Genomic DNA, 7,247 nt, shown 5'->3' with positions numbered 1-7,247 from the left:
ACTGGGGAAAGGCAGGCAGAGAATTCCCTGATAGCACCTTCTCTGTGCCTGTTCACATTGTTTCGCAGAATCGCTTTTGTGCAGAAAACAGTAACACTTGTTCAGAAGGAAAGAAAGCACAGAGCCCCAGATTTTATGTTGTCCTGGAGAGCTTGCAGAGCACTGGGGAAAGGCAGGCAGAGAATTCCCTGATAGCACCTTCTCTGTGCCTGGGAAGCAGAAGTGTTCACATTGCTTCGCAGAATCGCTTTTGTGCAGAAAACAGTAACACTTGTTCAGAACGAAAGAAAGCAGAGAGCCCCAGATTTTATGTTGTCCTGGAGAGCTTGCAGAGCACTGGGGAAAGGCAGGCAGAGAATTCCCTGATAGCACCTTCTCTGTGCCTGTTCACATTGCTTCGCAGAATCGCTTTTGTGCAGAAAACAGTAACAGTTGTTCAGAACGAAAGAAAGCACAGAGCCCCAGATTTTATGTTGTCCTGGAGAGCTTGCAGAGCACTGGGGAAAGGCAGGCAGAGAATTCCCTGATAGCACCTTCTCTGTGCCTGGGAACCAGAAGTGTTCACATTGCTTCGCAGAATCGCTTTTGTGCAAAAAACACTAACACTTGTTCAGAACGAAAGAAAGCACAGAGCCCCAGATTCTATGTTGTCCTGGAGAGCTTGCAGAGCGCTGGGGAAAGGCAGGCAGAGAATTCCTTGCTAGCATCTTCTCTGTGCCTGGGAAGCAGAAGTGTTCACATCGCTTCGCAAGAATCGCTTTTGTGCATAAAACACTAACACTTGTTCAGAAGGAAAGAAAGCACAGAGCCCCAGATTTTATGTTGTCCTGGAGAGCTTGCAGAGCACTGGGGAAAGGCAGGCAGAGAATTCCCTGCTAGGACCTTCTCTGTGCCTGGGAAGCAGAAGTGTTCACATTGCTTCGCAAGAATCGCTTTTGTGCAGAAAACAGTAACAGTTGTTCAGAACGAAAGAAAGCACAGAGCCCCAGATTCTATGTTGTCCTGGAGAGCTTGCAGAGCACTGGGGAAAGGCAGGCAGAGAATTCCCTGATAGCACCTTCTCTGTGCCTGTTCACATTGTTTCGCAGAATCGCTTTTGTGCAGAAAACAGTAACACTTGTTCAGAAAGAAAGAAAGCACAGAGCCCCAGATTTTATGTTGTCCTGGAGAGCTTGCAGAGCACTGGGGAAAGGCAGGCAGAGAATTCCCTGATAGCACCTTCTCTGTGCCTGGGAAGCAGAAGTGTTCACATTGCTTCGCAGAATCGCTTTTGTGCAGAAAACAGTAACACTTGTTCAGAACGAAAGAAAGCACAGAGCCCCAGATTTTATGTTGTCCTGGAGAGCTTGCAGAGCACTGGGGAAAGGCAGGCAGAGAATTCCCTGATAGCACCTTCTCTGTGCCTGTTCACATTGCTTCGCAGAATCGCTTTTGTGCAGAAAACAGTAACACTTGTTCAGAAGGAAAGAAAGCACAGAGCCCCAGATTTGTCCTGGAGAGCTTGCAGAGCACTGGGGAAAGGCAGGCAGAGAATTCCCTGATAGCACCTTCTCTGTGCCTGGGAAGCAGAGGTGTTCACATTGCTTCGCAAGAATCGCTTTTGTGTAGAAAACAGTAACAGTTGTTCAGAACGAAAGAAAGCACAGAGCCCCAGATTTGCTGTTGTCCTGGAGAGCTTGCAGAGCACTGGGGAAAGGCAGGCAGAGAATTCCTTGCTAGCACCTTCTCTGTGCCTGGGAAGCAGAAGTGTTCACATTGCTTCGCAGAATCGCTTTTGTGCAGAAAACAGTAACACTTGTTCAGAAGGAAAGAAAGCACAGAGCCCCAGATTTTATGTTGTCCTGGAGAGCTTGCAGAGCACTGGGGAAAGGCAGGCAGAGAATTCCCTGATAGCACCTTCTCTGTGCCTGGGAAGCAGAAGTGTTCACATCGCTTCGCAAGAATCGCTTTTGTGCATAAAACACTAACACTTGTTCAGAAGGAAAGAAAGCACAGAGCCCCAGATTTTATGCTGTCCTGGAGAGCTTGCAGAGCACTGGGGAAAGGCAGGCAGAGAATTCCCTGATAGCACCTTCTCTGTGCCTGTTCACATTGCTTCGCAGAATCGCTTTTGTGCAGAAAACAGTAACACTTGTTCAGAAGGAAAGAAAGCACAGAGCCCCAGATTTTATGTTGTCCTGGAGAGCTTGCAGAGCACTGGGGAAAGGCAGGCAGAGAATTCCCTGCTAGCACCTTCTCTGTGCCTGGGAAGCAGAAGTGTTCACATTGCTTCGCAAGAATCACTTTTGTGTAGAAAACAGTAACAGTTGTTCAGAACGAAAGAAAGCACAAAGCCCCAGATTCTATGTTGTCCTGGAGAGCTTGCAGAGCACTGGGGAAAGGCAGGCAGAGAATTCCCTGATAGCACCTTCTCTGTGCCTGTTCACATTGTTTCGCAGAATCGCTTTTGTGCAGAAAACAGTAACACTTGTTCAGAAGGAAAGAAAGCACAGAGCCCCAGATTCTATGTTGTCCTGGAGAGCTTGCAGAGCACTGGGGAAAGGCAGGCAGAGAATTCACTGCTAGGACCTTCTCTGTGCCTGGGAAGCAGAAGTGTTCACATTGCTTCGCAAGAATCGCTTTTGTGCAGAAAACAGTAACAGTTGTTCAGAACGAAAGAAAGCACAGAGCCCCAGATTCTATGTTGTCCTGGAGAGCTTGCAGAGCACTGGGGAAAGGCAGGCAGAGAATTCCCTGATAGCACCTTCTCTGTGCCTGTTGACATTGTTTCGCAGAATCGCTTTTGTGCAGAAAACAGTAACACTTGTTCAGAAAGAAAGAAAGCACAGAGCCCCAGATTTTATGTTGTCCTGGAGAGCTTGCAGAGCACTGGGGAAAGGCAGGCAGAGAATTCCCTGATAGCACCTTCTCTGTGCCTGGGAAGCAGAAGTGTTCACATTGCTTCGCAGAATCGCTTTTGTGCAGAAAACAGTAACACTTGTTCAGAACGAAAGAAAGCACAGAGACCCAGATTTTATGTTGTCCTGGAGAGCTTGCAGAGCACTGGGGAAAGGCAGGCAGAGAATTCCCTGATAGCACCTTCTCTGTGCCTGTTCACATTGCTTCGCAGAATCGCTTTTGTGCAGAAAACAGTAACACTTGTTCAGAAGGAAAGAAAGCACAGAGCCCCAGATTTGTCCTGGAGAGCTTGCAGAGCACTGGGGAAAGGCAGGCAGAGAATTCCCTGATAGCACCTTCTCTGTGCCTGGGAAGCAGAAGTGTTCACATTGCTTCGCAAGAATCGCTTTTGTGTAGAAAACAGTAACAGTTGTTCAGAACGAAAGAAAGCACAAAGCCCCAGATTCTATGTTGTCCTGGAGAGCTTGCAGAGCACTGGGGAAAGGCAGGCAGAGAATTCCCTGATAGCACCTTCTCTGTGCCTGTTCACATTGCTTCGCAGAATCGCTTTTGTGCAGAAAACAGTAACACTTGTTCAGAACGAAAGAAAGCACAGAGCCCCAGATTTGCTGTTGTCCTGGAGAGCTTGCAGAGCACTGGGGAAAGGCAGGCAGAGAATTCCTTGCTAGCACCTTCTCTGTGCCTGGGAAGCAGAAGTGTTCACATTGCTTCGCAGAATCGCTTTTGTGCAGAAAACAGTAACACTTGTTCAGAAGGAAAGAAAGCACAGAGCCCCAGATTTTATGTTGTCCTGGAGAGCTTGCAGAGCACTGGGGAAAGGCAGGCAGAGAATTCCCTGATAGCACCTTCTCTGTGCCTGGGAAGCAGAAGTGTTCACATCGATTCGCAAGAATCGCTTTTGTGCATAAAACACTAACACTTGTTCAGAAGGAAAGAAAGCACAGAGCCCCAGATTTTATGTTGTCCTGGAGAGCTTGCAGAGCACTGGGGAAAGGCAGGCAGAGAATTCCCTGATAGCACCTTCTCTGTGCCTGTTCACATTGCTTCGCAGAATCGCTTTTGTGCAGAAAACAGTAACACTTGTTCAGAACGAAAGAAAGCACAGAGCCCCAGATTTTATGTTGTCCTGGAGAGCTTGCAGAGCACTGGGGAAAGGCAGGCAGAGAATTCCCTGCTAGCACCTTCTCTGTGCCTGGGAAGCAGAAGTGTTCACATTGCTTCGCAAGAATCGCTTTTGTGCAGAAAACAGTAACAGTTGTTCAGAAGGAAAGAAAGCACAGAGCCCCAGATTTTATGTTGTCCTGGAGAGCTTGCAGAGCACTGGGGAAAGGCAGGCAGAGAATTCCCTGATAGCACCTTCTCTGTGCCTGTTCACATTGCTTCGCAGAATCGCTTTTGTGCAGAAAACAGTAACACTTGTTCAGAAGGAAAGAAAGCACAGAGCCCCAGATTTTATGTTGTCCTGGAGAGCTTGCAGAGCACTGGGGAAAGGCAGGCAGAGAATTCCCTGCTAGCACCTTCTCTGTGCCTGGGAAGCAGAAGTGTTCACATTGCTTCGCAAGAATCACTTTTGTGTAGAAAACAGTAACAGTTGTTCAGAACGAAAGAAAGCACAAAGCCCCAGATTCTATGTTGTCCTGGAGAGCTTGCAGAGCACTGGGGAAAGGCAGGCAGAGAATTCCCTGATAGCACCTTCTCTGTGCCTGTTCACATTGTTTCGCAGAATCGCTTTTGTGCAGAAAACAGTAACACTTGTTCAGAAGGAAAGAAAGCACAGAGCCCCAGATTTTATGTTGTCCTGGAGAGCTTGCAGAGCACTGGGGAAAGGCAGGCAGAGAATTCACTGCTAGGACCTTCTCTGTGCCTGGGAAGCAGAAGTGTTCACATTGCTTCGCAAGAATCGCTTTTGTGCAGAAAACAGTAACAGTTGTTCAGAACGAAAGAAAGCACAGAGCCCCAGATTCTATGTTGTCCTGGAGAGCTTGCAGAGCACTGGGGAAAGGCAGGCAGAGAATTCCCTGATAGCACCTTCTCTGTGCCTGTTCACATTGTTTCGCAGAATCGCTTTTGTGCAGAAAACAGTAACACTTGTTCAGAAAGAAAGAAAGCACAGAGCCCCAGATTTTATGTTGTCCTGGAGAGCTTGCAGAGCACTGGGGAAAGGCAGGCAGAGAATTCCCTGATAGCACCTTCTCTGTGCCTGGGAAGCAGAAGTGTTCACATTGCTTCGCAGAATCGCTTTTGTGCAGAAAACAGTAACACTTGTTCAGAACGAAAGAAAGCACAGAGCCCCAGATTTTATGTTGTCCTGGAGAGCTTGCAGAGCACTGGGGAAAGGCAGGCAGAGAATTCCCTGATAGCACCTTCTCTGTGCCTGTTCACATTGCTTCGCAGAATCGCTTTTGTGCAGAAAACAGTAACACTTGTTCAGAAGGAAAGAAAGCACAGAGCCCCAGATTTGTCCTGGAGAGCTTGCAGAGCACTGGGGAAAGGCAGGCAGAGAATTCCCTGATAGCACCTTCTCTGTGCCTGGGAAGCAGAGGTGTTCACATTGCTTCGCAAGAATCGCTTTTGTGTAGAAAACAGTAACAGTTGTTCAGAACGAAAGAAAGCACAGAGCCCCAGATTTGCTGTTGTCCTGGAGAGCTTGCAGAGCACTGGGGAAAGGCAGGCAGAGAATTCCCTGATAGCACCTTCTCTGTGCCTGTTCACATTGTTTCGCAGAATCGCTTTTGTGCAGAAAACAGTAACACTTGTTCAGAAAGAAAGAAAGCACAGAGCCCCAGATTTTATGTTGTCCTGGAGAGCTTGCAGAGCACTGGGGAAAGGCAGGCAGAGAATTCCCTGATAGCACCTTCTCTGTGCCTGGGAAGCAGAAGTGTTCACATTGCTTCGCAGAATCGCTTTTGTGCAGAAAACAGTAACACTTGTTCAGAACGAAAGAAAGCACAGAGCCCCAGATTTTATGTTGTCCTGGAGAGCTTGCAGAGCACTGGGGAAAGGCAGGCAGAGAATTCCCTGATAGCACCTTCTCTGTGCCTGTTCACATTGCTTCGCAGAATCGCTTTTGTGCAGAAAACAGTAACACTTGTTCAGAAGGAAAGAAAGCACAGAGCCCCAGATTTGTCCTGGAGAGCTTGCAGAGCACTGGGGAAAGGCAGGCAGAGAATTCCCTGATAGCACCTTCTCTGTGCCTGGGAAGCAGAGGTGTTCACATTGCTTCGCAAGAATCGCTTTTGTGTAGAAAACAGTAACAGTTGTTCAGAACGAAAGAAAGCACAGAGCCCCAGATTTGCTGTTGTCCTGGAGAGCTTGCAGAGCACTGGGGAAAGGCAGGCAGAGAATTCCTTGCTAGCACCTTCTCTGTGCCTGGGAAGCAGAAGTGTTCACATTGCTTCGCAGAATCGCTTTTGTGCAGAAAACAGTAACACTTGTTCAGAAGGAAAGAAAGCACAGAGCCCCAGATTTTATGTTGTCCTGGAGAGCTTGCAGAGCACTGGGGAAAGGCAGGCAGAGAATTCCCTGATAGCACCTTCTCTGTGCCTGGGAAGCAGAAGTGTTCACATCGCTTCGCAAGAATCGCTTTTGTGCATAAAACACTAACACATGTTCAGAAGGAAAGAAAGCACAGAGCCCCAGATTTTATGCTGTCCTGGAGAGCTTGCAGAGCACTGGGGAAAGGCAGGCAGAGAATTCCCTGATAGCACCTTCTCTGTGCCTGTTCACATTGCTTCGCAGAATCGCTTTTGTGCAGAAAACAGTAACACTTGTTCAGAAGGAAAGAAAGCACAGAGCCCCAGATTTTATGTTGTCCTGGAGAGCTTGCAGAGCACTGGGGAAAGGCAGGCAGAGAATTCCCTGCTAGCACCTTCTCTGTGCCTGGGAAGCAGAAGTGTTCACATTGCTTCGCAAGAATCACTTTTGTGTAGAAAACAGTAACAGTTGTTCAGAACGAAAGAAAGCACAAAGCCCCAGATTCTATGTTGTCCTGGAGAGCTTGCAGAGCACTGGGGAAAGGCAGGCAGAGAATTCCCTGATAGCACCTTCTCTGTGCCTGTTCACATTGTTTCGCAGAATCGCTTTTGTGCAGAAAACAGTAACACTTGTTCAGAAGGAAAGAAAGCACAGAGCCCCAGATTCTATGTTGTCCTGGAGAGCTTGCAGAGCACTGGGGAAAGGCAGGCAGAGAATTCACTGCTAGGACCTTCTCTGTGCCTGGGAAGCAGAAGTGTTCACATTGCTTCGCAAGAATCGCTTTTGTGCAGAAAACAGTAACAGTTGTTCAGAACGAAAGAAAGCACAGAGCCCCAGATTCTATGTTGTCCTGGAGAGCTTGCAGAGCACTGGGG

The sequence above is a fragment of the Strix aluco genome, chromosome 23 (genome assembly GCF_031877795.1).
Source record: "Strix aluco isolate bStrAlu1 chromosome 23, bStrAlu1.hap1, whole genome shotgun sequence".
NCBI classification, from domain to species: domain Eukaryota; kingdom Metazoa; phylum Chordata; class Aves; order Strigiformes; family Strigidae; genus Strix; species Strix aluco.
The sequence above is the reverse complement of the archived record's forward strand: the minus strand, read 5'-3'. Positions refer to the sequence as shown.